The following is a 19,666-nucleotide window of genomic DNA, read 5'->3' on the forward strand; positions in this document are numbered from 1 at the left end:
GGTTCTCAGGGGGACCTACCTCTTCCAGGTTGTGGGAACCTCCCAGTTAAGTTAGAGTGAACCTAATTTTTTTTTTCCTACGTAAAGGACGGAAGCTTTGGTGCTATTTCCTGTGTTAAAGATGGTTCTGGCAAATGGAGTTTGCCGTCCAGAGAATCACAGCATCTGAGAATTTTAGTGGTTTAAAGGAGGAGAAGCATAATATTTGGAATTCAACCATTCCCAGGACATATGAGGCGCGTCGGCTTACCACTCATTTCTGGAAACTTCTTCGATCCCTTTGGCTGTTCCTTTTGAGAATCCGTGACCAAATTTGCCTCATCTCATCCCTAGAGTGTTATTTTCCCGGAGCTTTCTCTCTGTCCTTTTGCTGAGGGCCTTATTCATTCCCTTGAGACGTAAGGAGGCTCCCGTCAGGGGGAAGCTGACGGCCCTGTCCCACCCCCACCGGCCACAAGACCGGCCAACTCTCTAATCACAGCTCGGCCTCACCATCGAAGGTCTGGAGGGGACCCATCTTGTGTCCTTCGAAGGCCCAAGCCTGAGTATAATTACTAGGTACTTTCTCTGTGGAAAAGGGATAGAAATCTTGCTCTGTGTACCCACTGTCAGAAGCGGGCCAGGGGGTATCATTTTCTCTGCATCAGAGCTGCAAGGCCATTGCCATGTCTTCAGACACCAGGGTTTGACCAAAGACACCAATCTGAGCCCTACAGCCCAGGACCAGCAGGCATTTTCCAAAGCACTTCCCCGGCAAAATGCCTACGTCCTGTAAAATCACACGGGTGCCACAGCAAACTTGGGGACCAGTCCCGTGACCCCCCACCCCCACCCCCCGTCTCCCGCCCCGAAGGCAACATACTATACTGGTGCTCCAGGAGCTTGTGGCAAAATACCTGGGACCTGATTGAAAGGCTGTGTGGGCCGAGTCATCCTGGGACAACCAGGGGACAAATGAGGGAAGGAGGTGAGCCCAGAGACCGCGGAGCTGGGCAAGAGGCTTGAGGGGTCACGGTCGCCGCGGTGGGTGGTACCAGCTCTGAATCGGAGGCCTGTGAGGTCACCTCACCCAGCTCGGGAAGATGCCCTGCCATGGTTTGTCCTGGGGATTAGATGGGGCCCTACGTCCAAAAGCCCCACTTGGCACAGAGCGGGCACCCTGGAAACGCTCAGGAGCGCAAGCCGATGTGACCGTGACTTTCTGTTTGCATCTAGCCAGGCCGGGGATGCCCTGGGGTTTTCACTCCTAGGGCCCATGCTTTCCACGTGGTCGCAGAATGACTGGTGTGCTGGTTAAATGCAGGTTCCGGGCCCCACCCCACGCCGGCTCATTTGGAATGTCTGAAGCACGAACCGATGATCTGTATTCCTGAAAACCTTTCTGAGGGCTTCTGGTTAACGCTGGCCCGTGAGAACCACAATGTAGATCCGCATTCCCAGATCCAAACCAAAGACGGAAAGACAAATACGTGGTCTCGGCATCTGCCTGACGCAGAAAGGGTGCAGAGAAGCTGGTCCCGGGTCCTGGGGTCGCGTCAGGGCAGTAGGGAGGGGGACTGTGGTCAGAGAGGGAGGCCAGTGTGTTCCCTCCCGGGCTCGGGGAGCCTGCCAGGCGTTGGTGCCCCGACGTAAGTAACCATAGCTGGCCCTCCCCTTCCCCCACGTCACGGTTAAAGCAAAATGCCCTCTGAGATGCCGCCCCAAACCTACCCGGCGGATGACAGCCAGAAAAATTAAAGTAATAAACTTGACTTGTTGAGTTTCCTAAGAGTTGGGCCAAGAGTTCTGCCTTCTTCCTCCCACTGGGTCCTCCCAGCTTTCTAATCCTTATCCTGGGGCTTCAGATGAAGGATCTGAACTCGAAGTGGTTCAAAGTGACACTAAATAGCCTTTGATCAATGAAAAGGGGCCAGGGACAGCCACCCAGTGTCCTCTTACCCAAAGCAGCATTTCTTCAAGGCCCTGCAGCGTCGATGCCGTTCCTGGACAGGCAGACACAGCTTAGGAAAGCCAAGAGCAAGCTCGTAAAAATGACAGCGAGCGCGTTTCACTCATTTCCTGCCCGTGTTGTGCAGAAACAAGTGACTTCCTGACCTGCATGGTAAGTGAGTCAGGCCCTGGGCGGTGGCTATTTTTGCCTTCATATGCCCATTTCACAGATGAGGAAGCCAAGGTCCGAGGAGTCAGACACACCCTTAGCACCCGAGGACTTTAGCCCAGGGCCTCGGACTCCCCAGTGCCCAAGAGAAGGGACTCATCGGAGCTGGCTCAGAGCTACGTCTGGAGCCTCTCTTGGAAAAGTCATCATTCTCCCGTTGGGAAAGGAGTTACGAGACGCAGAGTAAAAAGTAGGGGCTGGGGATCCAGGTCTGAAGTCAGCGTGGCTGGGTTCATCAGATCCTGGGTCTTCTGTGCAATGGCCGCGTGGCCTTAGGCTGGCTCTGACCCTCTTCCCCGGGCTCATCCGCATCTGTACAATTGCCAGAGGGGTGGTGATAACACCATCAGTGATGTTAAATGAGGTTATCGGAGCCCAACGCCCAGCAGGTGAGAAGGCACCCTAACTCTCGAGTCTTGCCTTTGTTTCTGGAAGCGCGTTAGCAGGGCCCACACACAGGAGACTGTATGATGTCATCTCTTGGGAGTTCATAGGGAACCTCCTCTCGATGGCAGCTACAGATGTCTACGGCACCATCACACCCACTCCTCGGGCTTTCAGCACAGAATTTAAGATCAATGTGGGCAGTCAGATTCCTGAGTAAAAAATGCCACTGCTTAAACACGATTACAGCCACAGATGCTACGAGCCAAGAAGAGCGTTAGAGATGGAGACCTCCCCGGGACCGTCATGAAGATATCGGGAACTTTGTGACCCGAGATGTGCCTCTTTCATTCTGATGTTTAACGAACGTCCATTTGGGAAGTATGTTAATATGTTGGCATGTTTTTCATGCAGAGCAATGCCAACCAGAAGGCAAACGTTTGGGGGCCGTTTTATTGCTCTGAAATACACCTCAGTGACTGATTTCATGATGACGGAATTGAACATTTATGGAGTTAGAATCAAGACGACATATGGAGACTACATCAAGAATAGCCTCCATTTCCTGCCGCGGTTAATTGTTCTCTGGTTTTGGCCTTAACATTCATTGTTTCCTTCTAAGATTGGAAAGACCACGCGGAACTCGCAAGTTAGCTTCCCCCGGAGGAAACCAGACCCCATCGAATGCACCAGAATTTGTTGGGAAACTGGTATGGGAGTAGATGTGTTTCTGCATTACCAATATGGTGCAGAGTCAAATACACTCTTTTAAAGAGTGATGTGGGGAGGCACCTGGGTGGCTCAGTTGGTTGGGCATCCGACTTCGGCTCAGGTCATGATCTCGTGGTCCATGGGTTCGAACTCTGCATCGGGCTCTGTGCGGACAGCTCGGAGCCTGGAGCCTGCTTTTGCATCCTCTGTCTCCTTCTCTCTCTGCCCCTTCCCCACTCACACTCTCTCTCTCTCAAATAAATAAATAAATAAATAAATAAATAAATCTCTTTCTCAAAAAATAAATAAATCTTTAAAAAAAATTGGTAAAAAAGAGAGATATAGATTTACGCATCACCAGCAGCCCCCCTACACTGGCTTCCTCTCTCACTTCATGAGCTAAAGGGCACAGCAGGGACCACGCAGGCGGCCCCAGGGGATTTTCTCTCCTCCCAGAGGGGTCTTTTTAAACCTTTACTCAAGGTCCAGTTACTAAGGTCCAGTTACCACCCTGTGTCAATCATGCAGTGACGCTCCATGGAAATGGGAAATATTTGCACGACCTGGCCCCTGCCTCTGTCTCTCTGTCTTCTGTCTCTCTGTCTCTGTCTCTTCCTCTATCTCCTTCAGTGTCCACAGAGTCTCTGGTCTTTCAGGTCCCTAAACTTGTCTTATTTCTCCCAGGCTTAGGGGACTTGTGATGGCTAATTAAAAGAAAAAAAATTAATGTTTCTTTATTTTTGAGGGGGTGGGGGGAGACACAGAATCCAAAACAGGCTCCAGGCTCTGAGCTGTCTACACCGAGCCCGATGTGGGGCTTGAACCCACGAGCTGTGAGACCCTGACCTGAGGCGAAGTCAGATGCTTAACCAACCGACCTACCCAGGCACCCTGTGATGGCTAACGTGATCGGTCGATGTCATGGGCCTGAGCGCTGCCCAGAGAGCTGAGTGTGCCTGTGAGGGTGTTTCCAGAAGATACTGGCACTTGAATCGGTCGAATGAAGATGATGCCCTCAGCAGTGTGGGTGGGCATCACCCGATCCCAGGAGGGCCTGCCTGGAACAGAGGTGGAGGACGAGGGAATACACTCCCTGCAGGAACCAGGATGCCCTGCCCTCAGCCATCTGCACTCCTGGTTCTTGGGCCTTCAGACTGAGCCACCCCACCCGTTTTCCTGGTTCTCTTCTGTCTGCCTGCCTGTCTGTCTGTCATCTTTCTCTCTCTCGTTCTGTTTCTCGAGGGAACTCTAATACAGAACCATCGTATCCCATCTGCTCAAACCTCTGTCTGCTTTTCCCATCACTCGGACGCTGGGGCGTCGCCCTGATCTTGGCAAGTCCCCCAACGTACAAATGCCGTCATCTCCTTCGGCGTGGGATCCCCCATGTGGGGGGCCAAGGGACAAGGGAAAGGCTGAATTTCAGTGGAGGTGGTGGGTTCGGCTCCCTCGGGAGCACGAGTGGCTCTGACTGTCCATCCCTAGGAAGCCCGTCTCCCAGGGCATCCCCTGCTCTGCCCGCTCTTAATTCTAGCCTCGAGAGAGACCCTGTAGCTGAAGAGTCCTGCTCCCCGGTGACCCCACGACACTGTCATGTCCTGTCTCTTGTCTCTCAGCGCCCCTCCCTGTCTGAAGCCATCCGAGTGGGGCTGTGCCGTATGAGGGATGGTGGGCCTGCTGGCTCAGTGCACAGCCCAGCCTCCCTGCTTGCTCGCGACGTGGCTTCCGACGGGCCGCTTAACTTCTCTGTGCCTCAGTTTCCTCACAGAGAAAATGGAGGTGATAAAAGAAGCATCTAAAATGTGAAGTTGTTGGGGGGACTGCATGGAGAAGCCCTTGGATTCAGTCTCTCCAGCTCTCTAGCGGGTAACTGGATATCTACTCCACTTCAAAGCCGGAACCTGACGGTATCGTGATTAATCTTTGGTGCGTACGCCGAAGTGGTTCTATCACTTCAGTGGCTCAAGAAAAAGTAAAGCCCGCTTTAAGTGAAACCAAATAGAATATCACATGTCTATAAAGCTCTTTAAAGTGTTGAGCAGTCTCAGGTAACATCCCCACAAAAGTCGAGATTCGTTTTCCCTGCCTTCCGCGGCCGTCAGGGTTCTGTACTGAATGTCACTGGAGGTGTGCTGTTGTTACTAGGGAGGACCCTGTTGCGCACTGCGTTTTTGCATTAAAATGGTCGATTAGTTGAGGTTATATTAGACAGCTTCTGTGGACCTAACCACCAAGCCTCCACAGTTTCCGTTGATGAAGAGCTTTCTGACTTCCAGATAAACCATTGAGCACATGAGCCTTCAGAGCAGCTCTCTTCTGAAAACTTGCCTGGGTAAGGAATTCAAATTAAATGCATTCTCTGGGAGTCTTATCCACCTTTTCTATCAAGGTTGAGACCAGATTGAGGTGATTTCTAATTAGAAAATGACCCGCGATCTGGGAATGCAAGCTGGTGCAGCCACTCTGGAAAACAGGATGGAGGTTCCTCGAAAAACTAAAAATAGAACTACCCTACGACCCAGCAATTGCACTACTAGGCATTTATCCGAGGGATACGGGTGTGCTGTTTCGAAGGGACACATGCACCCCCGTGTTTATAGCAGCACTATCAACAATAGCCAAAGGATGGAAAGAGCCCAAATGTCCATCGATGGATGAATGGATAAAGAAGGTGTAGTGTGGTGTGTATATATATATATATATGATGGAGTATTACTCGGCAATCAAAAAGAATGAAATCTTGCCATTGGCAACTACGTGGATGGAACTGGAGGGTATTATGCTAAGTGAAATTAGTCAGAGAAAGATAAATATCATATGACTTCACTCACATGAGGACTCTAAGAGACAAAACAGATAAACCTAAGGGAAGGAAAGCAAAAATAATATAAAAACAGGGAGGGGGACAAAACATGACACTTAAATATAGAGAACAAACAGAGGGTTGCTGGAGGGGTTGTGGGAAGGGGGATGGGCTAAATGGGGGAGGGGCACTAAGGAATCGACTCCTGAAATCATTGTTGCACTATGTGCTAACTAACTTGGATGTAAATTAAAAAAAAATTATATTAAAACAAAGAAAAGAAAAAGAAAATGACCCGCGACCATCTGGGAATGCTGGGGTAGATTCCAGAAGGTGCTATCAGGATGGCGAGGCAGCTGTTGGCCTGTGGAAGTCCCTGAGCTGCATTTCTCTGTTCTTTCTTTCTTTCTTTCACGTTTATTTATTTTCGAGAGAGCGAGCCTGAGTAGGGGAGGGGCCGAGAGGCACCGGGAGGGAGAAAGCGAATCCCAAGCAGGCTCTGAGCTGTCAACACAGAGGCCAGTGCGGGGCTCTAACCCACAAACTGTGAGATCATGATCTGAGCTGAAATCAAGGGTTGAACCTCAACCGACCGAGCCACCCAGGCGCCCCTGCACTTCCCTGTTCTTAGGGGAACTTCTGTGAGGTTCCAGGCGTAGCCGTAAGGGGGGCAGGGACCTCTCCTCGTCTTCTCGCTGGCTGGTTAAGCGGTTATGGAGGTAAGGAAAAATTAAGGGCTTGACTGGAAATAGGGGAATCCCTACACAAAAGAAGGAAGTGTGAACACAATAAGAAATGAAACGGAGTCCCAGGGAGAGGAAGCAGGGGGCTGTACTGTGTTGACCCAGAGCCCAGAAAAGAAACGGCTCTCGATGGGCCCCCGACAGTAGGGGAAGTCGGTGCGGCCTCCGGCCGGCTGGGGGGGACGTGGGGACACGGCGCCTGCACGCCGCTAAGCGGGTTAAGCAGTGGAATCACATGAAGGCAGGGTCAGTCCAAACAGTGTGTGTGCTCTGCTACCGGTCAAGGAGGGTCAACCACGGAGGAGTCTACACAGAGAGCTTCAGGGGGGCCGGGCCCAGCAACACCGCCTTCAGGAAGGGAAAGTGTGACCGTCATCGCAACAGCTGCTGGCGCTGGAACCGGAGGGACGGCGTTCAGGCCGGGCTCTCACCACTTCCCGGCTCCCTCCGTGGACAAGGGCCTTCCTTCTTCCTTCGCGGGACAGGACACCAGAAGTGCCCGTTTCCATAGGGCTCATAAGGACTGTGCCAGGCTTGGGGAACGTCCCCACGGTTAGGGTGAAGGCCGTTCATTCCACCCCCTTTCGTTCAGTAATTTGGAGACGGGGGGTGGGCAGGAGGGGTTGAACCGGGTCTGGCTCGGGGACCTCACCACCTAGCAAAGCCGCAGTCCCCTTGCCGTGGGACAAATGAGAGAGGGTGTGCCCCTCGCACATAAGGCAACATAGGAAGCTGGGACATAATCCTGGGCATAGACATGAATTATCTGGATGCAAAGGGAACTTGTGGTCACTCTACATACAGCTACCCTGCCGGCGATTTCACTCTTTGGCACGAACCCCAAACAGATGTGCGCACGTCCATTGGAAAGACGGACACAGGTGTGTCCTATAGGATTGATTCATGGTAGCCGTCAACTGGAAACAACAGGTGTCCATCAACCACACGGCGGATGAACAAGTCGTGGGGTGTCCATACAATGGAAGACTAAGCCTCAGGTGTTTTTTTTTTTTAATTTTTAGAAATGTTTTTGCTTTATTTTTGAGAGAAAGAGAGACAGAGAGACACAGCATGAGTGGGGGAAGGGCAGAGGCACAGAGCATGAGCAGGGGAGGGGCAGAGAGAGAGGGAGACACAGAATCCGAAGCGGGCTCCGGGCTCTGAGCCATCAGCACAGAGCCCGACGCGGGGCTCGAACCCGCGAACCGTGAGATCATAACCTGAGCCGAAGTCGGACGCTTAACCGGCTGAGCCCCCCCACCCAGGCGCCCCAACAAACATGTTTTTAATTTGTCCACATAAAATGAAAATGTTCTGTCCCGGGAGAGGAACCCTAATAAAGAGACGAGAGAAACCGCGAAGTAGGGGAAGATGTTCGTGAAACACGCAATCGTCGAGGGATTGCCGTGTGGAATAAATAATGAACTATGAGTCCGTTAACATACACGCATATGCATCACTCGTGTAAATTGGACGAAATCATGGCCAGGCATCGCGAGGGAGAAAGCATGACTGTTGAACAAATACATGAAGACGTCACAATATTATAGAGTATCCGAGAGATCTAGATCGTAGGCAGACAAGGTACCATTTTCCAGCCTCCAGCTCAGGGAAATTCGGAAGTGTGACAGCAAAGGAAAGCAGAGATGCTTGGAGAAATGGCTGACCCAGGTACAGGGCAGGCGAGTGACTCGGGGACATGGCGTCATGCCAAAGAGCGAGGAGGTTATTAAAGGCCAGAAGTGAGCCTCAAGGACTCACCGCCACCCCCGGGGAGGCCCCCGCCTGCCTCAGAGGCAGCCACCTGCGCTCCGATGAAAACAATGACGGTAACAGATTAACTCATCAATCCACGGATTCTTAGGGTTGCCCCCAAAGGCTAACTGATCCTCATTAGAGGATGTATCGAGGGTCACATGATAACTGTTGAGTAAGTAAATATATTCACTGGAATTAATTGGGTGGATGAACCATAGGAGGCAGAGAGTGGAAAGGGATGGGAACAGCATGCCCTCGGGGGGTCTGAGGACAGGGTCCTCGAAAGGTGAACGAGCTGGGCTCTGAAGGACAGGGTAGAATTCCTCAGGAGATGGGGCGCCTGGGTGGCCCAGTCGGTTAAGTGTCCGACTTCGACTCGGGTCGTGATGTCACGGTTCATGGGTCTGAGCCCCGTGTCGGGCTCTGTGCTGACGGCTCAGAGCCTGGAGCCTGTTTCGGATTCTGTGCTTCCCTCTCTCTGCCCCTCCCTCGCTCGCACTCTGTCTCTCTCAAAAATAAGTAAACGTTAAAAAGAATTATATCAAAAAAGAATTCCTCAGGAGGGCTGGGAGGGAGGGATGGGTCCTGGACAAATGTCGGAGGGAGGAAGCGTGCAGGGAAGTCGTGGGAACCCGGCACGGAGTCTGGTTCTCTGGGTTGCAGTGGCCATGCAGGGAGTTTTAAGAGAAGCAGAAACCACAGCGTCAAGAGCCCGGGATGACCGTGCGAGCAGGTGGGCTTCAACGGAGTCCTCAAGGGTCCCTTCTGCCCTTGGCCCGGGCAGTGACAGACAGAGGGCAGAGCCTGCAGCTTCTCCTAACGGGTCCTGAACCAGCAGCGTGAGCAGGTTCCGCCCCAGCTTACCGCCTTCGAAACAAAGCCCTGCGCCCTGACTGATCCCCACAGGAGATGCTTGTTGCAACTCGAGGCCCCTCTCCATCGCCTTTAGATTTCGAGATTAAAAATTTGAGAGTCTTCTAGGCATTTTGAATGGTGACAGCGAGACGGGCAGGCAGATCAACCACAGACCAAGTCACCAGCCCTGCACCCTGGACAGACCCTTCCCCTACAAGCGTCCAGTTCCCCTGTCGGGAAAGTCTGCGCAAGCGGGCACAAAGGGCCCACAGCCTGGGGGCTCAGGCAAGGCGTTGAGTAAGGGGAGTCTGTGCACCCCCAGGGCGGCCAGCTGCCTCTGCTCCCTTTCAAGTCCCTCGCCATCCATCACGTTTATCTTCTGCTTTCAAAGCTCTGCTTCCCGGGATGTCTCCCTCTGACCCCCCCAGGTCAGGGCTAAGAGGTGACCACATTCCTCTCCTGCTTGTCTGCATAGTTAGCATTCCCCCTGCTGGAGCACCTACTCTAGAAAGGAATATAATCACGGCTGCCAGAGACTTGGTCCCACGAGAGCGCCCAGCAACGCGTGAGTTTTTAAAAATTTGACCCGGTGTCACTTTGTTTCTGTGGCTGACGGATAAATGCAAGAATTCAACCCACGCATGCTCAGATGCGTTCCAAACATTAACTGTTTGCTTTTTATCTTTTTTAGAGTTGGTTCAACTCCTCCATGGATATTTGCAAGCCCATGCTGACCCCGATATGAGTTAAGAATCCAATTTGAACAAAAGAAGAAAGCCACACATGACAAACCACAGTTAACGTTACGTTCTCAAAAACATCAACAAGCCTTCTAGAAATGATTGGCCCCCACGGTAAACGTGTGTGATTCAATCACCCAACAGAATAGAAACAAAGAAGAGATCGTACTTCCCCTCTTATTTCAGTGGGTTTCCAGGTGGCCTGAAAAACATCCAGCCGCTGGCCAGTGTGTGAGTGCTCTCGGTAGGATTACACTTAGCCAGTCATTTTTTTCGGAGACTTTGTGCCATGTTCCAAATAGACTTCACTGTCCACGGCCCACCCCCACGTTAGGTTTTCAGACTGACGCTCGGGGATCAAAGTAAAAATGCAAATAATTATGTTGTGATTACTTGGGGCAGCGAGGTCACCGATTTAGACACCACCCTCACTTCTCGGGGAAACCCACGCTCGTTGGAATCCCAGGAAATCATCTCTGGAGGGAGTGATGGCATTTTCATGGTGTGAGAGGGTTTGCCTCTTCGGGAGCAATTTTTAGAAGATTTAAATTTAAGCCACATTGATGCAAATTTTCCTAAGATGTAACAGAAACGTTCCAGTCTTTCTTAAGTGAGTGTGCTGGAAATACTGAGCGAGTCTCTGTATGTTTTAGCAAAGCCATTAGCTATGTGGTCTTGGGCTTCTGTTTCCCTTCGGAGGCTTGAACTATTTAATCCCTCAGGCACTTACAGACCTCAGATGCAGAAATTCTCTGGTTTCCCCCCATGGGACTGATGATCAAGATATCCAGAAGCTTTCAAAAAAGGCGGATTTCTGGCCCCAACATCAACCCACTGGACTTGGGTCTCTGGGTCTCTGGGTCGGCATGACCTCTGTCGGGAGGACATGCCTGCTGTCCTCTGCTGATTCGTTTCATTGCTATGATCCCTGAACAAAGCTGATGAGAGATTTTTCCCCTGTCGCCGCATTTTGGGGGGAGGGGACAGGTACATGGATCGTACGTGGTTAATGTACGTGGCTAATATTTTCACGATAGGAAGGAAAGGCAGAGAAGAAATGGTAGCACATAAAAGTAATAATTCGAAAAGCTGCTGATCTCTAAGGAAGGAGGTGGGTGGAGGTGGGGCACGTAGGAGGAAAACCAGTTTATGAAAATCTGATGGGAGAGGATCTGACCCTGGAGGGGAGGTACAGCCCAAACTCTGGACACTGGCCACAGAAGCCACTGAGTATGAATCCTGTCCAAATTGTTGGCTTCTTCTCATGTAGTTGGATCTTATTCCAAGTCCAAGGATGACCTCCTACGTGGTCTCTCCTTATGCGCAGATACGAACGGTTTGTACAGAGAAACATGTCCTGGGGCCACAGTGGGTAACAGTGAACCACAGAGGGCCATCCGAATTTGTCCACAGGCTGCCAGAGGTGTATCCGGAGGCATAGGTCAAAGACTCTATGCATGGAATTAGAGGGAGAATGGTATAACCTAATCCTTTGGCAAGGTCTTCTGTCTCTAAAAAATAGTGCCAGCAAAAGAGACAGATGGGAAATGATCAGCATCAACTATGGATTAATTAGTGCTGTACATTGGACCCCAGTCAAATGGAAGGCTGCCGAAATGTCACAACAATGTTTTGTAGCTAATGTGATAAATGATTTAAGCGGTACCCCAAGCATGCTAACTTGCACACGAGCGGCCAACTTGTTCTGTCCCTGTCCACTTATCTCTGGAATGATTTAATTTAGGGCTAGAATAGAAGAAAAAAGAAACCCAGACAAAGAATCACAAAGCTCTGGGCTTTACAAAAATGATAAATTCAAAGTCACAATATAATTGGTTTTTTGCAAACTGATTGAAAAGCCGTGCACGCGACCAAGCTGTCCTCTGTTGGTCAGTCTCAGGTGCGCAAGGACTCAAATAATGAGCCTTTGGTTAAGCTCCCAAGCAAGTGATCAAAGATGACTCAAAAATTAAAAATATTGAAAATATTAAAAAATAAATATTGCTTAATGTTTATTTATTTTTGAGAGACAGAGTGCGAGCTGGGGAGGGGCAGAGAGAGACAGAGACACAGAATGGGAAACAGGCTCCAGGCTCCGAGCTGTCAGCACAGGGTCCGATGCGGGACTCGAACTCGTGAACCGCGAGATCGTGACCTGATCCGAAGTCGGGTGCTTAACTGACTGAGCCACCCAGGCGCCCCTAAAAAATAAAAGATGAAAGATGGACCAAGATGTGGCTTAAAAAGACTGACCATGTACATGGTAGCAAATAAACACCTATAATCGTTTTACTTTGATTACAAAATGTAACAGAAAAAGTCTTTGGCAGAGGTTGCCTGTATCGTTAAAAAAATAAAACCCCAAACAAGCCAAGAGGACAAATACAATTTTTGAAAGGCGTCTATTATCCCAGAGCACAATCGTGGGGTGCTTGTGTGTCACTCAATTTCTTACGTTCTGTAAAGAACCGTCAAATTATTATTTTATTCATGACTTAGCTAAGTGGAAATATATAGATCGGTCCAAGAAAGACTTTGAGAGATTTTGTCCCCTTCTGATAGAATTGAACGAGTCATGTGGATTTTCTACATCGCTGTGGGGTGTGACGTCAAAGAAACCCCAGTAGTAACAGTGGAGAAAGAGCTCTTCAGGAACAGACCAAATGGCGGTGTATGGGACGCACCCAATAATACCACGTTAAATTAGAAGGGCTGTAATTCAGAACGTTTCTAAATCAGCGATGTATGCTCTACCCCGGTGCCAAGAGGTTTGCTTGTGTGACACACGGAGCTACGGCTTGCACGCCGGCCCAAGATCTCCCCCACCCCCACCCATCTCCTCCGTGTTGGAGGACCCCACGGGAAGGAACGGCTATGGCCTCTCTTCTTGGTCTCACCTTGGGTCCGCCTTCCGATGCAGGAGGAGCCAAGGGCTGCTGAGTCCAGCAACGTCACGAACATTTCCGTGGCAGTGAAAACACATCCATGAAGACGAAACCCTCCGTTTCTTTCACCGTCACCCTCTAGGCGTTGACTTTGGCGTCTAGGAGGGCCCTGCTCCGTGTGAACAAGCTCTGTTGGCCGTAAGACCGCCAGTAAATAAACGACCGACCAACCAACCGGTCAAAACACCAGGAGGTGAGGGGGGCTGTAAGGGAACTAAAACGAAGGCATGTGACAGTGCTACCCTGGCTGCGGTGAAGGAGAAAGCGTGAGCACGCAGCCTGGAGCCGGACCCAGAGGACAGTGTCGGCCGAGTAAGGAAGCGGCAGAGAACGTTCCAGGCGGAGCGAAGAGCTAATACAAAGGTCCATTGGAGGGAGAGAGCCTGCCGTGGGGGAAGAGCCGTGGATGGCCAGAGACCAGAGCACAGAGCGAGGCTGGAGAGGAAAAATGAGATGGGCTCAGCGAGGCCAGGGGCAGCCAGGGAGGGCCAGGGCTCTGGAAGCCAGGTGGGAGTTTGGATTTGTCCGTGCTGTGTGGGCCCATCAGAAGGATACAAGCCCAGGACGGTGAGGCTCTAATTCCAGGGTTTTTATGGGGTGGGGGAGACCACATTTTAGCAGGTTGTGGGAAGCACAATGGATCCAGGAGACCAGGAGGAAGCCACTTCGCTCGGCCAAGGGTGAACGGGTTGTGCCTTGGACCAGGACGGAAGTAACAAAGACGGAAGTTGGGTAAGTTTGGGTATGTTTTGAAGGCACACGGGTGGGACGCGGGACTGAGGAGAGAGAGGCGGTCACACATGGGGAAGGAGAGCTTTGGCGGGATGGGAGTCGGGGGCTGTGTTTTGGCCATCCTGCGTTTGTGATCACAACTGGGCACCCGTAGGGGACACGGCTCCAGAGTTGTGGAAGTTAGAGATGACACGATGGCAAGTCGCTGCCAGCAGATGCGTTTCGAAGTCCTGGCCCGAGGAGCAATCCCGTAAGTAGGAGGGGGAACCAGGGCAGTGCCGAGAAGGAGCCAAGACAAGGAGGAAAGGAAGTAATGTCGGCCACGAGTGGTGGAAAAGCCAAGCCAGGGACGCAATGACAGTAATGTATCATTGGCCGTTTGATAAAACAAGATTGGTCAAGTCCCCATGTGTAATTTCACCACAACCCGAGGGTGATATCTGCTTAGCCTTCGAAAGAGCATAGACCTGTTTTCTTTATTCATGCCACCTGCCGCGTGCGGATTTGGTAAAACAGGAAAAGAGCGACAAATTGTAAGAAAAATATTTCCTTAAAAGTTCACTTCGAAAAGCCGGAAAAGCCCAGTCATGCGTGCGTGCACACACACACACACACACGCACACACACCTTGAAACATCATAATTAGTCTTATGTTTGTAAAGTACTTCATGTCAGGGGCGCCTGGGTGGCTCAGTCGGTTAAAGGTCCAACTTCGGCTCAGGTCATGATCTCACTGTTCCTGAGTTCGAGCCCTGCCTTGGGCTCTGTGCTGACAGCTCAGAGCCTGGAGATGCTTCCCCGATTCTGTGTCTCCCTCTCTCTCTGCCCCTCCCCCACTCACGCTCTCTCTCTCTCAAAAAATAAACATTAAAAAAATTAAAGTGAAAGTACTTCATGTCTTGATAATCTTGATAAAATCTACATGGTGTGATTTGCCCAAGTGCAAACCTAGAAAATCTGAGCGGACCCGTAAGAACATGTTCCCGTGTCCCCCGTGTGAACACCGTCCCTCGTGTAACATGGCAAGTGAACGCAGGGATGGCCGTTCTAGGGTTGGCCACGGCGGTGCCCCCCACAGACTGCCACGCCTCTCCCGGCCACTCTGTGCCAGGAGCTGAGCAGAGCCTGGAACATGGGCGGGGGGGGCGGGTAACAACGCCTGCACGGCTGATGGTTTTGTTGGGAAGTTTTCTCCTCACCAACACCTGCCTTAGCTTCTTGACAACTGGTGAGCGCAGTGGGGGGACTTCTCGGGTTTCCACATCAAGCACAGCATCATTCGTGATGTTAACGTCACATGTAGAATAACGGTGGCCCTGCTGACATCCCTCATGGGTTGACAGAGTCATTACCCTTTGTCTCTGCCCACCTGTCTATTCCCCATCCACTGTCATCTGCCCCAAAGCAACCACATGAAAATGAATCACACTGGGGGCGCCTGGGTGGCTGAATCGGTTAAGCGTCCAACTTCGGCCCGGGTCATGATCTCACGGTTCAGGGGTTTGAGCCCCCTTGTTGGGCTGTGTGCTGACAGCTCAGAGCCCGGATCCTGCTTTGGGTTCTGTGTCTCCCTCTCTCTCTGCTCCTCTCCTACTCGCACTCTTTCTCTCTCTCTCTCAATGATAAATAAACATTAAAATTTTTTTTTTTTCTGAAAGAAAATATATTTGCCATGGTTACAGCTTTTCGCAAAGTAATTAGGCTCCGGGCCGTGTAAGAATCGCTGATGGGACTTTGCCGTGGCCGTGCATACATGGCCTTGTGAATCGAGATCTGGGGCCTAAACGAGATGCCAGTCCGGTTGGTGGGGGCTATTGAAGGGCATATTTCATTACACATTGAAAAACATGTTTCCAGAATTTTGTCAAGCAGGGCTAACAGTGACCACCATAAAGTTACCATGGATAGAACAGCTTTGCGTACAAGAAGGCCCAGCCTAATGCCATTTGCAGTGGTGAAAAGAAAAGAAACCAACAAAAACAGGGGAACGGCTAGATAAATTAGGGCATAGGTATGTATTGGAATATTATGCAGACGGATGATTTTGTAGGCTATTTTAGGTTTGGTGAAATCCTTCATAGTATAATAATATATACTTAAAAAAATGAGACCAAGAAGACAACAGAATAAGAAAAAATGGCAGGAAACATCCTAACAGGTTAACAAATGTTATTTCAAAATAGAGGGACCACAGATGTTCCTTCTTTATCTTTTTCTGTATATTCTAAAGTTTCAATAACGAATATGTATTTTATAAGGTAAGTCGGATTGTGTCACCCGAGGATGGCTTCCTGTGCAGCTGAAAAAAACATTCCAAACTCAGAAAGGTCAAGTGCAAGCCTCGCCCCTGCCTGCTTTCTCTGCATCTCTGAACACCCTCCCTTCCCCACAGGCCTTGTTCAGTTTCCCCAAGAGGCCCTCTCTGTCCTGCTGAGAGGCCACACACATGCTGTTCCCTCTGCCTGGATCACTGTCCCTGAAACTCCCCCCCCAACGCCTCGCTCCAACACTTCTGGTGGCCCTGCTTCCTCTTAGCCTTACACTCCTTCCTGGGACCTTCTGAGGCACTTTCTGTAGAAGATCACCTGTTCTTTGCCTTCCCAGCCCCCTCACACCTTTACCTGTGTGCTCCCGAGTTTGTTGTCTCTGGCCGACTGTCAGTGCCTCCCCTCCCCCGCCGGCAGGCCTCTTGTTCATCCCGCCCATCGCAACCGTCAGCACTTGGCATCATGTCTGGCAGACGGCCAAGTGTTCAAGACACATTTTCTGGACAAATTACACGCGTGAAAAAAGTAAAGTAGTAAATAAATTTTAAAATACAGTATTCTATTATTCACGCACATTTGTTAACGAATTGCATGTATGGAAACTAAAGTAATAAATACGTTTTTAAGACCTGCTTTTTAGGGGTGCCTGGGTGGCTCACTTGGTTGAGCATCTGACTCTTGATTTCGGTTCAGGTCATGATCCCAGGATCATGGGATCAAGCCCTGTGTCAGGGTCTGAGCTGAACGTGGAGTCTCTTTGGGATTCTCTCTCTCTCCCCCTGCCCCTTTCCCCTGCTTGTGCTTGATCTCTCTCTCTCTCTCTCTCTCTCTCTCTCTCTCTCTCTCAAATAAAAACATAAAATAAAAATATTTTTAAAAAAGCACAGAGAATTCCCATATAATCTACACTCCCTCTTTTGTTATGAACAACTTGTGTTACTATGATTTGTTTATCACAACAAATGAACTAATATTTATACACTGTTGTTAACTACAGACCAGACTTTAATTCATATTTTCTTAGTTTTTACTAATGTCCTTTTTCTGCCCCAGGATCCCATCCGGGACCCCACAATGTGTCCAGTTGTCAAGTCTTCTTAGGATCCTCTTGGTTTGACAGTTTCTCTGAGTTTCCTTGATTTTAGTGACCTTGACGGTTTTGACTAGTGGTCAGGCATTTTATAGAATGTCCTTCAACTGGGGCTTGTCTGATGTTATTCTCATGGTTAACTCGGGTTAAATATAATTTCAAGAAGGAAAATGTTGTTGGATAGTGTGTTAGAATTCTACAGAGAAACAGAATGAATACAGTGTGTGTGGGTGGGTGTGTCGGGGGGGGGGGAGAGTGTGTGTGTGTATGTAGTTAGATTTATTTTAAAGAATTGGCCCATGTGATTGTGGGGGCTGGCGAGCCTGAAATCTGCAGGGTGGGCTCGAGACTCAGGGAAGAGTCGATGTTGCAGTTGGAGTCTAAGGCAGTCTGCAGGCAGAATCCCTTCTTCCTGGGGGAGCCTCAGTCTTTTTCTCTTAAAGTCTTCAACTGATTGGACACGGCCCACCCACATTCTGGAGGGTAATCTGTTTTACTCCAAGTTGACTGATTTAAATGTTAATCTCACCTAAATAAACACCTTTGCAGCAATATCTACCCTACTGTCTGACCAAATATCTGAGCCCCATAGCCTAACCCAAGTTGTCACATAAAATTAACCGGATAGAAATGCTTCATCACTTCTGGTGGGGTGGATACCCAGAAGACTGGCCCCCAAACCAAATAGCAGGAGTGGTGGACTGGAAGGAAGATCCAGCAGTAGCCTCCGAACTCCAGGGCTATGGGTCTCCAGTTATACTGTTCCTTATTAACTGCAAACCAAACGTGACTTTGGCCAGACTGCAATAGAGAGGCTACTAGGAGGTAATTTTTAGAAAGAAGTCTCCTCCCCCCCCCCATTTCCCCTGCTGGGAGAAGGTCAGGGCCTGTCTGGGTGGATGGAAATGTAACTTCAGAATATCCCCTTCACCTAGAGTCTACACGCAAAAGAAGGGAAGCCTTAGAGACCCTGGCACTATCGTGTAAGTGGTAGGTGAGTTCATAAAAAGCAACTCCTTTTCATTATTTCCCCAGCAATCCCTGGAGTTTCCCTCCCTGTGGGGGTGCGTGAGCAGTGATAACCATCCTGCCTCGCGTTGACAGTGAACACTGAGCTTCCCCGGGCTTCCCCCAGGATGGTTTCACCCCCCTGTGTACACGATCACCCCAGCAGGACCCACATACAGGAAGGCATAGCCGTGAAACAAATATCACACCGGCGGGATGCGTTTGTTCGCAAATCAGAGCAAACCCCAGCTCGAAATGGCTTAAGCCATAAGAACGTGAACTTTTTTTAATAGTAGACTTTAAAAAAATGTTTGTTTATTTTTGAGAGAGAGAACGAGTGGGGGAGGGACAGAGGATCCAACGCGGGCTCTGCCCTGACAACAGCGAGCCCGACGCAGGGCTCGAACTCACCAACCGTGAGATCATCACCTGAGCCGAAGTCAGATGCTCAACCGGCTGAGCCACCCAGGAGCCCCAAGAACGTTAATTTCCTCTTATAAGATGAAATCCAGAGAGTGGGCAGAAAGTTCCAGAGGTACGTGTCTCTCAGTCCAGCAGCCTATGCAAAGTTCTGCCCACGCTGGTCGACAATCGATGGAGCCATGAAGCTCTTCTTTGAGGCCAGTTCAAACTCGGGACACTGGGACAAATTTACTCCTTAGGGGTCAAGAGCAGAGAAGCCATGAACAGAGCAGTTAGCAGAAGGCACGAGGGGAGAGATCAGACACATAGCAGGAAATGGGACACGAAGAAGGACAGACAGGCGAGTGACGGGTAGTCACGATGGAAGGCCACCCAAGGAGCACGCAGGGGGTGTGGACTCGCACGGCTTTCGTGGCGACGAGGGCGCAAGAGCCAATTTCAAGCATGTGACAGTTATGCTTCCCGATCTTCAGCAGAGCACGGCTTTCATGTGACCGTGGCCAAGGTCACACTCTTTCGTGAGGACCGACATTGAGAGGAACGTAGACACCTTACACGTGAATTGCATGTGCTTGTGTTCTTACCGACGCTTTTTGAAATTTGAACTTAGGAATTCTGTCACGCGTTAACTCTAAGCACGTCACTGGTTTTGAATTTACCACGGTGCATCGAAAATATTTCTGACTTGCAGTGGTCTCTCTTTGCTCTTTGAAGGACTCTCTGCAGATGGGAGTACCTACTCGCCGATTCAAAATTCAAAAGTTCCAAGAAGTATCAAGACGGCTGAACAGAGGCAAGACGTTTAGAAACCAGAGAAACATTCGGAAACCGTGGCAAAAAGCTCACAAAGCATCAGGGGAGAAAAGCGAGTCGATCACAGGAGTAAAAATGAATTTTGATTGGAGATGGCAGAGATTCCCAGCGAGAGCCAAGAGCTCTCGGATGGGGAAAAGACGGACGCGGTCATCGAATAAGAGGGCTCGAAACAAATAGTTCAAACAAAAAAAAAGAAAAGAGGGGGCACCTGGGTGGCTCGGGCTGTTGAGCGT

Source organism: Panthera leo, chromosome C1, assembly GCF_018350215.1.
Source record: "Panthera leo isolate Ple1 chromosome C1, P.leo_Ple1_pat1.1, whole genome shotgun sequence".
In the NCBI taxonomy this organism is placed as follows: Eukaryota; Metazoa; Chordata; class Mammalia; order Carnivora; family Felidae; genus Panthera; species Panthera leo.